This window comes from Astatotilapia calliptera, chromosome 8, assembly GCF_900246225.1.
Source record: "Astatotilapia calliptera chromosome 8, fAstCal1.2, whole genome shotgun sequence".
Taxonomy (NCBI): Eukaryota; Metazoa; Chordata; class Actinopteri; order Cichliformes; family Cichlidae; genus Astatotilapia; species Astatotilapia calliptera.
The window spans coordinates 3,919,574-3,938,032 of record NC_039309.1 but is presented as its reverse complement, the minus strand read 5'-3'; the positions used below and the strand labels follow the sequence as shown (position 1 = coordinate 3,938,032).

The following is an 18,459-nucleotide window of genomic DNA, read 5'->3' as shown; positions in this document are numbered from 1 at the left end:
TGTATCCTTGTTTTGTTTTGTTTTTTTTGTTTTTTTTTTTAGGCTCCATTTGTTTCTTGTTCTGTTTCCCATATTTATGACACATTGAAAAACATCAACTATAGTTTTTAATCAATTTCATGCAAAAAGGGGTTAACCTGAATCATCTCGTGCGTTCATGCTAGGTATTAAGTGTCTGCCTTGAGGCTTCTGCAGCAGTAAATCCTATTAATCTGGGTCTGTTATCCACGATTCAGTGCAAACATCACAATGTAGTCATTCGAAGTGGAAAATTACAATAAAATCAAAGCTTGCGATGGTAAAAACATTCACAGCTATCCATTATGTTTGCCAAATGAATGGAAATTCATATCAAAGGGGCAAAAAAGTCGCAATTAATGTTACAAGACACTTTTACAATTTGTTAAAAAAAAAAAAATCTCTCTCTATCTCTCTCAATCACAGAGGGACCTGTAAAGGCATTGCTGAGGTTTAGGTGATGTCACAAAGTCAGCTTAAGATTAATTAAAGACTTCAGTAAAAAACAAACTAAAAAGTACTTCATTTTAATGACATCTGGCCAGTATGGAGCTTAAAGATTATATAACGATACAGAAACTTGGTGGTACATGGGGGGGGGGAAGGGCTCACAGACCCCTCAGAACTATCTGCTGTGTCATTAAAGAGGCCCACACTGACTAACCCTAATGTGGCTTTGTTTATGCATTGATTGATATGGTGTACAGTATCTGTATTGGCAGGAACTCAGATTCAGAAGTATTTCCTCTAGTTTATGATATATTTACATTATGTTTTGTCCATGTTTGATGTAAATATTCAAGATAAGTGACAGAAAATAAGGCAAAGCTGAATAACTCCACTTTATAAGGTAGCATCTTCTAGTTTCTGAATGTTAAACACATGCTGTGAGACACAGGTACTCATGTCTGAACAAAATAACCTCTATGTTAGCTGACACGTCATCACTTCCTTTGCCTGTGCCATCAGACAGTTTTGACAGCCCATCTGGATCCAACGTGACACATGCAATTTGTCTGCATGACTGACGCCGCTCTACCTGCTCCCTGGTTCTTTTTCATACTCTTGTCTTTGGTTCGTGGTCAGTTTCTGTTCTTTCCCCTCTGTGACGTCTTCGTGAATTCTTGCCATCCAGATACTGTAGGATCAGACTGAGGATCTCAATAGCAGAAAAGCTTTTAACAACTTTTTTCTAAGGGAAAATAAGTGCATACAACAGATTAACTAGTCATAGATAACTGTCCCACAGCAAACCAGTGTTTTAGCAAGTTGGTAAAACAATGTAAATGTAAAAAAGCTGCCTGGTGGAAGTTACGAGGATCAGTAAAGATCTGAACCTTCACCTCTGCTGTCTGACACTGAAGCAGAGAGAGCAGCAAGTTTATTCCTCCTGAAGTAAAGACTTAAAACGTACATAGTAAAGGAGGGTCTGCCTGTGGTGTCCCTCTGCGGGGACTCTCCTGCTGCATGATGGGAAACCCTGTTGATAAGACGATTCAATTCTTTTTCTTCTTTGAAGAAAAATAGTGTTTTTGATTTATTTTATTCATATTTTTATGTGGCATGGTTTTGCTGACAGCTTCAATATTTTCTTTTGCATTTTATTTCTGGAAAGACTTCCGGTGACTTTAGTGCAGAAAAGTCACGAAACATTTTCCTGAAGACGCTCCGAGCGAAGGGCCCGCTCTGACTTAAAATAGATTACTGTGAAGCTTTTAACAGCCTCCAAACTAGATGAACATTAAAAGACAAATCTGGAAGCCCTTTGGTGGAGCAACATGAAAGGCTGCCTTAAGGTTACTGTGCACAGATCCTCTGCTGCTGCAGAAGCTGAAGAGCTGATTTCTCCACTGACCTGCGCTCTCGCTCTGTGTGTGTGTGTGTGTGTGTTTAAATACCAGTGTGCTCGGGTAACCCTTCCTCTTACTGCCAAGGCGTTGCTATGGCAACAAATTCTTTTCTCTGTTGGCCTAGATGGGCAGGTAAATTAAAGGGTAAAAGAGACAGAAGGCAGACAGGTCAGGAAGGCTTCAAAAAGAGCCGTGTGAATGAGCGACACAATTAGGGCTACATGATAACTGATTTAATTTCTTTGGAGAGCCCGAGTGGAAAAAAGAAATGAGTCTCCTCAGCTCAAGTTCAACAATCCATGAAAAAGAGACGGAAGAAATAATTTTCTAATCTTTTCAGGAGGGGAACTGAGAGCACGCCTTTAGGTTTTAACACTCAGTGCAAGAGTCAGATATTTAAAAATGAATCCAGCCAAAGTGTGTGATTCAATGGGCCTGTGTTTGATAACTCCTGGTGCGGAAATCACTGAATTTGGATCAGCAGCTTGAAATGATAAAGAAACGTCTGCCATTAAAAGTGCATCTGAATATATGATCAATCAAATCCAAAAATAAATGATCAAATAAATAAAATTAAGCTCCTGATGTCCTGCAATTTTTTTGTTTGCTTTTTGTGTGCATAAAATAAAATTCACTGAATTCATCTATCATATGTCTGTGTGTACAATAATCAACAAGGGAAAAACTGATACTAACTTTGATACTTTGTCTCTTTTCAAACTGTTGTCATTTTCTTGTGTCTGCTATGTTTCTAATATTTTTGTGTTGCATTAAAAGTTGCATGAACACACATTTTCTTTGCAGCAGCATAAATGCTTTTGTCGTCGTGGGAAACAGGAACCATATTTTAAAAAGAAACTACTTTGGTTAAAGTTTGGTTAAAAAGGAGCTCGAGTTTACCGACCTGTTTGTACTGTTTTATGCTTACATGTGTTTACTCAGAGTACCTGCTTTGAGCTCGTCTCCCTGCCCACCTTACCCACTCTCACCCTGCACAAGAAGACTTTATCTCATTGTCACTTATCTGACCAACGAACTTTTACTTTGTAGCTTTCTGCACTGTGTGCTGTGCTGGAGCTGATAGCAGAACATGCACCGTTTTCTAAGGTTGTAAAATGCAGTCATTAGATTTCAGTTGAAAGTAAATGACTTTTCTGACCTTTCTAAATAATAATTACAAAGCTCTAATTCTCTAGTTTCAGCTTTTACTGCTAATTATCGTTCAGTTGAGTGAACTTTCTGTTCTAAAAGGTGTGTGAGAAGCTGTGAAGGACATTTGTTTACTCTTACTTTTAAAATGTGATGCACAAAATAGTTAATTAGCAAACTGGCTGTTAGTAGGAATTAAAATGCAGACTGTGTTGCTTGGCTGGGATCGATGCTTAGAAAAGAGGAGAAAATTGTAATTTTTCAGCCTTTCATGCACAACTGGAAGGCAGAGAGATGCTGATGCTTCTTAAACTCTTAGCTTTTCGTTTGAAATCGCTTCTCTTACAGGTTTGAATCGTGGCCTTTGTGAATGAAGCCGGTCCACTCTCACCTCGATGTTTAGTCTTTTTTTTCTTTACAGCAAAATGACATGCAACTCAGGTCAAGTGGTGCTTTAGAAATGCCCTCAGATAAAAAATATGGTCATGTTGGCTCCTTGTCAGCCTGACCGACTTTCAGTCAGTGCATGCTGGGATAGCTTTAAGGGACACGGTGACCTTCACTAACACAGGCCAAATGAAACTGCACATTAATTTGTAGCTGTGGCAAATGATACTGAGATACAAATATACAGGATACGGAAAGGAAAAATGTTTCACCCTCATGTTCAACACACTGAAATCCAAACTCTCACAAAAATGATGAGTAAAAAGAGAGAAACAAGTCTCAGACCTTTAAACACCCAGTGTTTGGTTTTTAATATGAATGAACATTCTAGTGGAATGTTTGACATTATTTCTCTCATCCAATATGTTTTAGTCTATGACTTCTTTTTTTTAACAAGTAAAATTTAAATTCCTGAGAGAAAATTATGAGAAGAAAACTCAAATCTAAGAGGAAAAAATAAAAAATTTATATTAAAAAAAACTTTTTCCTGAGGAAGGAAGAAGTAAAAACATGAGAAAATCCTCCACAGATTTATCAGGAAAACATTGAACACAGATTTTGAAGTTATGAAGAATAAATTACATATTTATATGAAAACGAGAAAAAATGAGCAAATTTATAGGATAAAACCCACAAAGTTAAAGGGAAAAACTGTCTTTGATCTACAGGGTTGATCTACCACGGCTGTTAGGCTAACTGGTGGCTAAATTGGCTGTCTCTCTGTGTTAGCGCTGTGACAGACTGGTGCCCTATGACAGCCCCAACAACGCTGAGTTGGGTGTTGAGACTATGAGCCACCCTTTGTCATTAGTCGTTTCTTGCCTTTCACCTTCTATTTACTTACTTATTTTTATCATCAATTTGGAATATGTTTTCCCAGCATGAATGAACATTTGCATCAAGCATTCCAAATTAATGAAGATCTAACACTATTGAAAATGTACAGTCCAACTAATAATAAGTTAGAAGTACCTGGCCAATGAATAGGGTAGGGAAGGATAGGTGAACGCTGAAATAAATGAGCTTTGTTTCATTTGTTGTTGCTGTCTGGACCTTTGTCTTCTTTAAAATAGTAAAAACTTGGTTTTTAAATTGCTGATTAGCTGTTCGCACTAAAAACTACTTTTTAATTGATTTAACTACAAAAATTTGAAATGCATTGCATTCCACATATTCCTCCTTTCATTCATTATATTCAGACTTATGTGTCTCTCTCGCCCCTGTGGGCGGTCTTTATCCTTCAAGCTCGGGTCCTGTACCAGAGGTCTGGGAGTTTGAGGGTCCTGTCTTTCTTTACGAGCGTCGCCATGATGGTAAATGGTCTGTATTTGTATAGCGCTTTACTGATCCTATCGTTCAGGTCAGTTCCTCTCACACTCAATGCTACTTCTTCAGTCATACTTGGGGCTTGGTACGCAATCTCAGGTGGGGGTGATGATGATATCTCCCCCCTGACCTGTTGTCATGGCTCCCCCTTGCTGTAGCATATGTGCCGTACCTAGTCAATCTCTAGCTGTGAGAGCAGTTACTTCTTCTTTTTATATATATATATATATATATATATATATATATATATATATATATATATATATATATATATATATATATATATATATATATATACACATATATATATATATATATATATATATACACACACACACACACACACACACACACACATTTTCTGTCTTATTTCTTTATTGCTTTTGAGACAGACTCGAGCTCTTTTGTCTTTTTGGCTCGCGTATATCACTGCAGGTCCTAGTTTACCCTTTGGATTAAGCATCGCATTAGTGGGCTCACTGGAATACAAAGTGAAGCTTTGCTATTTAGCTCAGTTGTCTCTGGTTTGCTGCCACCTGTATCCAGCCAAACTGGAAGAAAATCTGTTGATATAATGCCTGTGACAGCAGAATTAGGCTGCTTATGAAGTTTTCTTTGGACCAGAAATCTAACACTGACAAAGCAGGTGATTACTGTTATTTTGTAGCTGCCAAACCCAAATAGAGGTGCTTCCATTAGGGTGAGGAAAGCCAGACAGCTCGTACACAGAGCAATCAGTTAGCAGCAAATTACTTGGGTAGATCATGTGTATGACTCATATTGTCAGCGTTTTGCCCTTTGGGAGCGCTGCAGCCACCAATCATGAACCCAACAACAAGCTAAGCATCGTAATCAAATAAAACCCAGTCCAAGAATACACCGTTGACACATTACAGCATAAAAGTCAAATGTTTTCACTGCTTATGCGCTTCAAATGCTTTCTACATGTCTTTGTATTCCTTACAAAGTCAACTCGCATATTTTCATAAAAATGGGATTAAGTCAACGTTAATCAAATTATTAAACACACTTTAATTTTTTAAGGTTAAATATCCTCAACAGGAAACTCAAATTTGACAAACCATAACCAACAAAGATGGATCCCTTGGACACTGAGGTGTGCTGCATTCGAGGTGTTTCCTGTCTTGTGGATGCCTAATTGGCTGCTACACCAATAAGGTACTTATAACTTCCTTTTGCCACTAGGTGGCACTTTGACTATGACTAAATATTAACATCTAGATGTCTCCAGATTTGGACTCAAACATGTGACATTTGGAACATGTTGGACAATTCACCCTGAGTCATAACAATCTCTGCTGTGATGAATGATTGAAATTCAGCATGCTACAACATCTTAAATTTAAAAGTGTAGACTTCCAGTTGGATTTAATGTACAGACCCTGGAGGAATTTTTTATACATCATAGATTTTACATGATATGCTTGGATTTCATAAACAAAGGTGTAGTTAAGTGTAACGCCGCGGCTGCTTCATAAACATTTTGTAGGTGGTGCTGAAGTCATTTTACCACATAAGACCCATAGATGATGAAAGCTCTCATCGTTTCAGATGTATGTTGCCAATTTTCGAGAACTTTTTAAGCCTTTTTGACCCCTTGAAAAGAACTTCCTGTTTCATGGTGAATCACTGTTGAATGAAAACCTTAAGAAACATCACGGTCAGATGATTCTTCCTGACACTTTTCAGGAGGATGTTTCCAACCTATCTCACGGATGGCAGCCACAAATCCATGACTTCAGTACAACCAATCAAAATAAGAATTTGCAGATATCACCCTTATGGAGAATTCTGATGTACATTTTTCCGTTTTACACGGATCTTGTAAAATATGACGAATCCTTTCACTGTTCGTACGTCGTAAAATATTGAAAAGCTGTGCATGGATCAGTGTAGATGGAACAATGTCACCTCCGTCACAACCTTACGTTGTTTCACAATAAAGTGCTAGAGGAATACATTTTATCACCACCAGGGATTAAAAAAGTCCAGTTGCACCTGGGTTGTATGTCACCTAAAGATTTTTCAGTTTTGCCTTACAATAACTGCACCACAAATGTGCCGTACAGAAGACAGAGAGCTCTAAAAGCTATTTTTACGTGTACAAATAGAAAATTTTGGTGTCAGCATATCAGCGTGAGCATAGAGTTTACAGCACTGGTACTGCACTGACGATGTGACCCAAATTTTAGTATTTAGTCTGCCAAATGGAGTGAGGGGGGAAGCTTCAGATCAATCCTTATTTATCTCTTCACTCTTCAAACATCATACTGCACATGATAACTTGAACAGACCCTGAGCAACTGCTGCAAGCTGGAACTATAAGAGACAGAACAACTAGGTCATCTCCTATATTCACATATTTGCTCTCTTTTTTTTTCTTTTTTTGTCAAATCATAACTGTTCACACTGTAATATTATCAGCATGACAAAGGAAATAATTTGAATTTGACAGGAATTTATTTTCACGTTAAGCAGAGCATCACTGCTCTCTCCTATCTGTGCTCCAACCAGTGGTCATCAACCCGCTGCACTCTTGGTGTCACAGCCTCGCTAATCTAAAGTGGAGGTAAAGGCAAAACAACTTTTTCATGTCAATATATGAAATGTAATACATTTAGAAAAAAACATAATGCATGCAGTTGTTGCTACTACAGATGTTTCTAGACACGCCCCCTCAGGACACGAACATGAACATGGTTGTGTTGGTTTTGTTTTTGCTTTCCATCCTCCTGTCTTTCTTGGTCATACTTGGTTTCATGGTAAAATAGTCTCCTCACATAAATACCTTCCACTCATCCTGAACCATTTGCACCAACATATTGATATTAAATGCACACAGTTAAATGAAAACAATAGAAATGAGTACAATGAAATTATCACGAAGCCACAAAAGCTTCACTCGATTATGATTTTTTGTTATTGAAATATACAGGAAGGAAATTCTTTCATCTCCTTTCATAAGTTTCAGTTATTTAAGATGATAAATTGTACGCCTTTCACTTTTTATGTGTGGATAATTAAAAAAAGGAGAATATCTTGTCACATTGTGCCATGTTGTGAATTTAATTAAAACTGAGCATTGTTACATCTGACATCATAAAATCCCACAGTGGTTGGGCTATAATAAAACGATTTATGACACAGCTGCTGCGCCACTATCATATTTAATTGACGTCTCTTAAAAATAAGGCTCATTTTTGGTTAAATGCCCGTTTCCTTCAACTCCTCTCTGCTCTCATCTCGTCCTCACCTCCTCCGCTTGTGTTTCTGGTAGGAGTTAATAACACATAAAGAGAGGAGTCGAGGATGTGCAGTTTGAGCAATGAGAAAGGCGGCTCATCACTTTGCTCCTCTGTCAGTTTTCAGTTTTCACTGCTTTGTAATTGTCCGCCCCACCCTCACCAGTTTCATCTACACCCAATTAGGCGGTTGCCCTCGTTTGAGTGTGTCCAGCTCTTCCTCGTGTTGACCTCATGTTGTATGACCTCCTGGACTGCCTTTTCCCTGCTTCTCTCACCTGGATTGTTTACACAGTGCCTGCCTTCCTGTGCCTGACCACGGACTCCCCTGACTGTTAAATTGACCAGTATTACATAAAAAATTTAGATATTGACTCAGTGATAACTGAGAAGCATAAAAAAGAACAGCCGACAATTTTGTTGGGCAGCAACAGAAAGTTGAAGTAAAAAATCTATAATATATAGCACCTTAATAATTCTTTGCTGGTACTGCATCCTTGGCTGAGTGTGTTTTAGTGTTAAAATTTGCAGAGAGCAAGATTAAAAAGAAATGGCACATACTTGTACAGCACTCATTATTTCTCAACTGTTTATTTTTTGTGCCGGAGCTTTTCCATCCTAATTAATTAGTCAATATGAGCCCTGCTGCAGCAGCTCCCACAGTTCCAGTGGCTGAAACGCTTTCTCTTCTTTGTCTCTCTAAATCATTACATGACATCCAGGAGAGCCATTCAAATCTGTCCGCTCAGTCTTAGAAATGCATTAAAATAACATAGCGGGGTGTTTACCTGACCCACTTTTGGCATAATAACTCACATTCACGCAAGGATCAAAGTGTCTGTCTGCCCGATTCTTGTGAAGTCTAAAAATAGAAGAACTGAATTAAAACCAGAGCAGTGACAAACAAAAGGTGTTTGAGCCATTTAGCAGGGGCAGGGATAGCTCAGTAGGTAGAGTGGTGGCCCCATGACCGGGAGGTGGTTCAAATCCACTGCTCCCCGGGTGCCCAATGGCTGCCCACTGCTTCACTGAGTGAATGGGTTAAATGCAGAGATCAATAAAGTAGACATTCTTCTGAACCCAGATGGATGGCATCTAATTGAAAGGCAGCCTGAGACCGTTTCAATAATTTCATCCGTATTTAATGACAGACTTGCCCAATATAATATGTTAACACACTGATACATTAGTTTTATTGTTTTAATGACAAGGTGTCTTTGATTAATTCTGGCTTTATGTTGTTTTTTCCAGCAGGAGTTTGAAGCTTTTGATTCTCAGTTGCTAAAATACCTCATCTATCAAGCTGTGGATTTAATGACTGTGAAACATGCTTTATTTCACTCTGATGTTCTCTTCTCTGTTTTTATATCCCTGTGTCTATCCAGGTTTGCCTCCTATCTGTTTAAACTCCAAAAATCCTCCTCCTCCCAAACTACTCAGGATACCTCAGCTGTAAGGTATTGTGAGTTCTGCAGACCTGTACTCATCCTGCATTTGCTAAGCTCATTTTTGGAAATGTCCAGTTATCTACAAGCATCTCTGAATTGATCCTGGACCTGACTGAGTCCTTTATGTGGGCTCTCTGACCTGACCTATAGCATAAAGCTGATAATGGAGGGCCAGAGCTGGCTGCTGGCACACTGCCTACGCCTGCAGCCAGCAATTAAAAACATATATAATTCATGGCTGCTGACCATGTAAAAGTCCACTGTGCTCGTGAGCCATCTTTGATCATATCTGTGGTGCGGTGCCATCAGATTTGCCCACACAAAATGTGGGGATTGTAAAGGCTGTAGCTTAAAGATGGTCATAACCACTGTGACGTTATAGTGACTGTATGCTGCCATCCAGCTTTGCTCCGTGCCCTCACAGGCTTCTCTGAGGTGGAGCACGTCTTTCACTAATAAGGAGGTTGGTGGAGTCGCTCCTGATGCATTCACAGGCGTCTCAATGTGTGTGAATAGATAGAAGTGCTAGAAAGCACTTAGAGACAGAAAGAAGTGGTTTCACGAGTGAACGAGGCATGTTGTATAAAGCACTTTGACTGCTCAATAAAAAAGAAAAGTGCAACACAAGAACCAGTCCATGTACCATTAAGTGACTTCCTCATGCAGTACCACAGTTCCTCTCCTATCATATACTTTCTCTAGTTCCACAAAGACACAGTGCAGCTCCTGCTGACCTTCTCTGCAAGTGGCCTTAATTGGCATGACAAAATAAAGTCACTTGAGTGAGTGCATCAGGCTTTTTGACAGGAAATCATACAGGAATATTTGGAATTATAACTGCTGCATTAATTTTGGTAAAGCATCTGAATAAGATTGATGACCACCGTGATGATAACCAGGACAGCAAACTAACACGACAACTAAACTTTCAAAATAAGAGCCTGAAGGGAAAGTAAAATGAGCACAAATTGTGACAATGAGTCGCCATTTATGCTCACGTGGGAAATTATCTGGGAAATAGTCTGAAAACATTTAGACATTTTCAGCATCATCAAATTGATAAATCTTTACCTTCATGACATTACAAAGGACAGATTGTGCTTCATTCACTGGGTTTAGTAAGGTAGTAAAACATATTCCCCTAGCAGAGAATCTAAACTGCACTTAAGGATCAAAGAAAAAGAGTCATTTCGTCTTATGTTAAACCCAGAACATGACCTACTCCTGACCAGATGACGCATTCGGCACACATTACCATAGTGTGTTATTCAAGGTTCAGTTTTTCTGCTGTGATGTGATGCCACCACGATTCTTTTCTTTTGCTGCTCTAAAAGTACAGGTAGACTTTCATGACACTAGTGTAACTTTCTTTGACGGCATGTGTTATCGTGACAGGGGTGCCACTTTTTCATTTTCACCCGTGAACCTTCAGCAGGTCTGTGTACAGCCCTGCTGTCACTGGACTTGAACTGGTGTCCCCTTTTCCTGACATATGGCAGTTAACAGGGACACCGTGAGTCCTTTTGAAGTTCTCTCCACCTGCCTCTTCATCTGTCTGCGGGTAATTGCTGCCGCACGGCGTGGCGTATGTGGGGTTACAGCGCGTGTTTCCAGTATCGCGATTCATTATTCAGCCCCCCTGGCCAGACGTAGCAAGAGAGCAGCTGCTCTTCCTCTCACCGGTCAACCAGGAATCCATGAATCTCTAATTATCCTGTCATCTCTGTCTGTCTCTCTGCCTTTCCTCTCTTTTTCCTGTCACTGCTCTGTATTTATTCCTTCTCTCTTCATCTGTCTGTTTTTCTGCTTGGTCTGTCATTCAGGCCTGTCAGCCTGTCACACCCTCAGTCTCCTCCTCCTCCTAGTGTTCTTTCTTTTAACCACAATCCCCCCTCCCGCATTCTGCACTGCACTCTCCAAATTTTTGCTTTACATTTAAATATTGCAATCCAGTGTTTATAAAGTCAAAATCTGCTTTTAATCCACCTAAGAAGCATGTAAACAAGCCTTTTTCACCCCTCTGTAATTACATTTCCACTGTTTCTCTCTCCTCAGGGTGCATTTGTTTCTCGCTAAGCTGTGGCTGTGCGCGCTAATTGCTTCGCCACCTATAGAAAAGTGCCTCTGATGTCACCTCTCAATGAGCTTTCGAGAGAGAAATCAAGGCCGAGCATACATCACAATGTTATATGTTTCTATTAGCCACCTGTGACACCTGTGGGGGTGTGTATGTGTGCAGCAAAGTGAGGGCGAGTAGCTCAAGGGCAAAAAGCACACACTCCAGAGCATTATGACAAGCACACGAGCGTCCATCCATCCCCCCAAGGCCCAGTGAGTGCCATCTTTAATTTATAGCTATGTTTTATTTACCAGCACGTCAATTCAGGCCACTAGGCAACAAACAAGGCTCCGTGTTGGCGGGTGTACAGCATCCTGTCCACTCTGTCAGAGCACACATCCCACACTCGTCTCTTACATAAAAGTTTTAGTAAACTTTGTTCTAAGGTGCAGCAAAATTAAGAAGTTCAGTTTACACATCATTTACACACAAGCTACACTCATTAAATTAAATGCAATTATAACTGTGATCCTTTGATTTACATTATTGTATGTAATCATGGAACTGCATCATGTTACTTATCGAAGAAATTTGGCTAGCGAACCAACTTCCACTCAGATATCAGTGTTTCTGCCATTAGAAGCTTTGCACCTCAGGCTCGATTTATGTATTTTCTGGAACACAAAAACTCATAACCACTCACTGATTTATCTTATTAGCTAGTGATAGCACCCATGTACTTATCAGGAAAGTGTTTGCACAGGTCGAGGGAGGTCTTCCTGTAGAGTTTTCTAGGACTCAATCTTTTTGCAAAGAGGTGAGTCACCCCCTACTGGCCATTAGAATGCAGGCCTAAGGGTCTTGTGCACTGGCTTCATTATTCACAGTCAGAGGCTATGCACATGTTTTATACTCTCTGTTGCTGGAAGTGAGAAGTGAACTTTTTCCCTAATTTTCATGGCACCCCTGTCGCGATAACGCATGCCGTCAAAGAAAGTTACACTAGTGTCATGAAAGTCTACCTGTACTTTTAGAGCAGCAAAAGAAAAGAATCGTGGTGGCATCACATCACAGCAGAAAAACTACCTGAATAAACTGAACCTTGAATAACACACTATGGTAATGTGTGCCGAATGCGTCATCTGGTCAGGAGTAGGTCATGTTCTGGGTTTAACATAAGACGAAATGACTCTTTTTCTTTGATCCTTAAGTGCAGTTTAGATTCTCTGCTAGGGGAATATGTTTTACTACCTTACTAAACCCAGTGAATGAAGCACAATCTGGCCTTTGTAATGTCATGAAGGTAAAGATTTATCAATTTGATGATGCTGAAAATTCTAATCTGCTGCTAAGTCTCTTTAATGCTGCTGGAATTACAGCTATTAGAACACAGAACACACACCAAGAATACCTGCTCAATAATTAAAATCAATTTCACTTTATCTGCCGACAGACTAAATCAATTTCCTCGTCTCCCTTATTAAGCTGCAGGACCATGACATTAGATGTATTCAGTTTAAAGTTCCAGAACTCGAATGTGTGCAGTCGTCACCTTAGAAACAAACAGCAGCGCTGAGAGCACACTCAGCGATATAATAATTCACTTTAATTAAAATGTTTATTTTACTGCGCTGTGCGATAAATCCCACGATTAACAATTTTCTGGAGCATTAATGTCTTGTCTTTTTTGAAACAATGTTGCATTTTACTGTTACAGTGGGAGAAATAATTGTTTGATACCCCGCTTGATGTTTCTTGTAGTTGGTCACCGGGTTTTCATGCTTAGGATTGAGGCTGTGCAGGAAATTTTAGGTTTAGTGGAGCTGAGTGCATAATGGAATTTTGTTTGTAGTATAGTCCTCTGGTCATTTGCTGGTGTTGGTGATTAGCTGATGAAAATAAATGTTAAAGAAAGGAAGCTTAGAGGGAGAATATTAGTCACGACTTATTTTAAAGTTACAATCTGTTCAGACACATGGAAATAATAATGATTTCATAGATGATAAATTCTAATCAGTGCTTATCATATTTACTTTCTATTATACTTCAGTGCACCTGTGTTTCCAGGTGAGTTCAGGATTTCTTTCTTACTTTCTCAGATGCTGTTTTCGCTCGCTTTCCTGGAGATCCTATTACCAGGTGTCACAGTGTGTGTGACGTACAGCCTCTCTGACCCTGAACACACACACGCTGTCTCATTAATTCATGGCCTTCAACTGCAGATTGAATTACAGCCGGTGCTGGGCCAGGATTTACTTTGACAATATCCCTTTGTAGTGGACACACACACACACACACACACACACACACACACACACACACACACACACACACACACACACACACACACACACACACACACACACAAAGATAAGCTGTGTCTGCACTGTTCTTGATATCCTGATATCAGTGTTTTCTATGCCACGCTATGCTTGCTGTTATTCATTATTTATCACGACCATTAGTTTGTCTGAGATACATCAGCATCCCCCCCTTTTCCTTCACCCCCAATTTTCTGGATTCCTTTTCATCCTCCGATCGATCGCTTCCCCCTCCTCAGCTGCACAGGGAAAAGTGTCAAACCCACACAGTGATGCTGAATTACTGATGCTCCACACCACAGTATATTCCCACAGACACATGTGAGCGCACGATTCGGATCCTGTGCGTATCACGACGAGATCAAAGGCAGCGGGAACGGGGTGCAGTCCCTTTAAGAGAAGCAGGACGGGGAGGGCTGTGCATCCATAAAAGATGAGTTTATTCAGTGGCCATGCTAAGACATGGTTAGGAACGCCTCTGCACTCCAGCGTTCTCTCATATCCATCACAGGCGCTTCACACACTCATGCTGACACAGCTCCTGAAGAAGCCGAGACATGGACACGCTGAGAAGAAAGGGATAAAAACTGGACCTGAAGAAGAGAGGAAGCGGGAAGAAACAACAGCAGAAGAAGAGTGACAGGGGAAGAAAGAAGAGGGAATAAAGAAGATAAAAGAGAAAGTGTGCAGTAGAGGAAAGTGAACAGGTGCATCAAGGCGGAGAATGGGCAATTCCTCCTTCCCAGGCATGTCCCCTCTCTCTCCGTCCATTCTGTAGTTGCAGGTATTTCTAACTTGAGTGCCTTTCTCTGACGTGCTGGGGGATGCTGGGAAAGTACCGCTCTCCCTCTTCTTCTCTTCAGTGTTTTGCTGTCTGTGTTGTTTCCGCACATGTATCTTTGCCCTGCATGTTTTATGGAAGAAGACTTTTTTGAAGCTTCTCCAAACTTATTATTTTTTATTCATTTTCGAAACAGCTTCTGATTGAGTAACCGCATCACGTTGGAATAACCAGTTTTGAGTGCTGCAGTCCATTTTGTATGTATCAAAAGTGCCTTTGAAATGCATTTCAGTGCAGATATTGAGAGGACTCTGTGTGTATTTGGGGGTGTGAATGTCTGCTGGTGTCGGTTGCGTCTGGCAGCAGTTCTTGTTTACTGCCTGAGCGGATGGGAGGCTGTGGATGTCCTGGCTCTCAGAGGCTGGCATCTGGACCGGAGTGAAAGAGTGCTATTGATGGATTTACTGAGGCTGCTGTTGCTGCTGATCAGAGAGGAGATGGAAACAGTGATACAAGCAGGAAGAGAGCTGGACATTAATGCAGTGGCTGAAAAATATAAAAGCGGTGGAGACAAAACACATCTAGTAAGCATATGTATCACCACTTTGATTCTTGGGTAGGTGGAGGAATGATTTAAGTGGATTTTTCGCATCTGCATTAAACTCACACAGGTAGCGCTTGGGTTTTTCTTAAAGTCCCTAAATAGAAGTTGGCAGTGAAGCCAAAAACTAATCTCTACATTCCTCGTAGATTTTCAGCCATCTGGAGTTGGGAAGCTCTGCAAATGCCCGAAAGTCCACATACACTGATCAGCCACAACATTAAACCCACTGACAGGTGAAAAGACTAACACAGCTAATCTCACTGTAAGGCAGTGTGCAGCTGGTGAACCTTGGTTGTTGGTCTTCATATGGACGCTGCTGACAGTATATAAACATTGCTGCAGACCAACCCCACCCCATGTCAGCAGCACTCCCAGTTGGACAGTGCTCCCTGCCAAATCTCAAAAAATGGCTCAAGAACAGAGTGAAAAGGTTAAGGGATTAACTCAGACTCCAGTTTCCCACTCACAGAATTTCTGATCCACAGGAAACCCGTAGAGGTCCTGTATCTCTACTCCAGCTCTTTAAAGCTAGCCTAGGATATAAAGTAGGTTGTTTTATTATTGTGGTTAACTGCTTAAAATCTGGCTTTCTCTCCATACTCTAATCATTGTGTTGTTCCTCAGTGAGATAACTGATATAGCTACTGTTATATAGTTACTGGGAATCCCAAATGCGGAAAATATATAACACCGCTCTCTCAGCAGCATCGATGTTTCTAGTGAGATGATGGGAAAGAACGTGGACTATACCACCTGAGAAGACAAGAATAATGATTTATCCTTACCTTAATTAACTATAACCCAGTGGTTCTCAGCTGAACTGCTAAAACTGTATCTATCAAAACAGGTGGGCAAAGGTGGTCCCGTAGAACTTCTAATCATGTCTGTAGTAAAATTATTTGTGACCACGTTTTCCATTTAGTCAGGCAGAAATATATTTTTATTAAAAGTGAAAGGCACAAAATAAAAATAAAGACTTCATCAAGTGACCAAAACCAGCAGGGAATAGCTCCAGCAAGAAAATGGCGATACAGTGCTTCTGTTTAACGCCATAAACACGTCCGGCGGTGTAGCGGTGCTGCTCAGCGATGTGTTCTAATCTTCCACTAACAATGGTGCAGTAAGGCACAGAAGACTAAGCTGCAGACAATATGTTTGTAGGATCAATTCAGTGTTGGGTTTGTTCTTTTGTTTTAGCTTTTTTTTCTCTCTCTCTCTTCATGGGATTTGCTGGCAAGATGCAAAAACAAAGTCAACAACCCTTTAATGGCGTTCGCTCATCCAGATGAGAACATCACATTTCCTGTGATCGTTCCAAAAAGAGAAGACAGTCTGACACTTTTTCATTTTCAGGTTTTTGTCCATTTTAATGAGTTTCCAGTCAAATATAAGTACAGTTTGGACCTGATAGCAGTTTCAAAAAGCTTGGTGCTATGTTAGCTTTCATGCTAGTTGCTAGTAAGAACGCTAGCATAGCATTGAGGACACTCACGGTAAATCTTCATCAGTTTGACTAACAACAAGTTTTTAATTTTTCTCTGTGTCTATGTATATGTGTGTACTCCTCCTACTCCTTTTATACTTACAGTATACTTCCTGTTTTATTTTGTTGTCCTTGAGTGTCATATTTAGTTTTGACCTCCTTTCTTTATTCCACTGAGCTCAGTTCAGCCCTTTTGAAAGACAAAAAAATATTTATTGTTAACGTTAATGTTCACATGGCTTTTATTATATTTCCTTTATCCCACTGAAGTGCTTCTTGGATGGTCAAATTCCCCAAGTTGTTACGTTTTCCCACCAATTCTTTTAAACAAGAATGTAGAAATAACACGGATGCTGCAAGGCAGGTTTATTTTTACTGGTCGGAATATTAAAACAATGCATTGATAATTGTATATATAAGGTTACTATTTACCAGGATTGCTGCTAATAGATTGCTTGTTTAAAGAATGAATCACTTTATTAATTACTCTAGTTTACTCTGCATCAGAGAGCTGGAAAATCTGGATTTCTGCAAACTGCATATTCATGCAGGTGCCTGAGAGGTTCTGTAAGGGTGGTGTAAATACCTCCACTGTGGTGCCAAGTGTTGTTAAATGACCTTCTTGGTTTTTCTAAGATGACCGGGATGATCTTTCAGAGAAGATACTTATCTCTGTGATTCAAATTTAATGATAATGCACGAGAGGCACAGACTGCTGCTGCTGCTGACTGCAGGCTGGCAGAGTGCAAAATGGAGGTCTTCACTATCTCTAATCGCTATTGATTTACATGATACCCTCTTCTCTTTGCTCCCACTCTGCACAAATCTGTGTCGGAGCAAGAAAAGACCCGAGTCTCTTGAACGCGTTGGGAGACGCGGTTTGGAAAAACAGCCAGCTATCTTAAAATTCAGCGTTGGATATTGAGGCCTGTCACATCCCGCATGCCGTTTCACTCAGAAATCGCTGAGAGGATTAATTCTGAAGTGAGCGTTTTGAAACGCCAACTATACAGTCGCCCTTGAACATCTCAAACTTATCTCCTTTGTGCCGCATGACTGTGTGAGTCATGTCACCTCACTGACATGGCAGAGCCCTCCCCAGCTCCCCAGGAGGCTTTGACAGGGGCGGGGTTGCCGGGTGGCGGAGGTGGAGGGGAGCAGATCAAGCGTGCTGGAATCACAAGTGACTGGGGAGCAAAAGAAAAGGAGACGAGAGGCTGGAGGATCTGTCAGGGTGCTGAGGAGCGTCAGCCAAACAGCAGTTTTCCCACGTCAGCCTGATCAAACTTGTTGACATCTGGAAGGAGATGGAAGACAGACAGAGAAGGAGAAGAAGAGATGAAGGGCAGAGGGAGGAAGCTGCAGAGCAGAGGGTGCCGACATCAGAGAGCTGATTGATGCAGAGCCACCAGGTGAGGGTGAGCTGACTGTAATATTGACTCAGGGATGTCTGTTCTCCCGAGAGCTGCCTCGCGCTCTGGCATTCAGAGACTCTGCTGCCTTTTCATCCTCGACGTTCAAGCGTTCGACTTCTTTTCATAAGTCAAAACAACATTTTTAAGAAATGTGTTTTCAGGCACTGAAACTGCAGCTTTATAATTGTGGAAAACCATCTGAAGAAATGTCTTCAGCTCACAGATGGCGAGCGGTAAAAAGTTAAATGTCTTTTCATCGTCTACAAACATCTCAGACATGAAGGTCCTTGACCTG

The 18,459-nt window shown here is 40.5% G+C and overlaps 1 protein-coding gene across 2 annotated transcripts in view; it reads left to right on the top strand.

Moving 5' to 3' along the window:
* Positions 1 to 14,227: 14,227 nt before the first annotated feature.
* srcin1b (SRC kinase signaling inhibitor 1b) overlaps positions 14,228 to 18,459 on the top strand; it is a 145,553-nt gene continuing 141,321 nt past the window's right edge. For both annotated transcript variants that reach the window (XM_026177945.1, XM_026177946.1), the window contains exon 1: positions 14,228 to 14,665. The gene's annotated coding sequence lies outside the window, so the exon portion shown is untranslated. The remainder of the gene's footprint in view (positions 14,666 to 18,459) is intronic.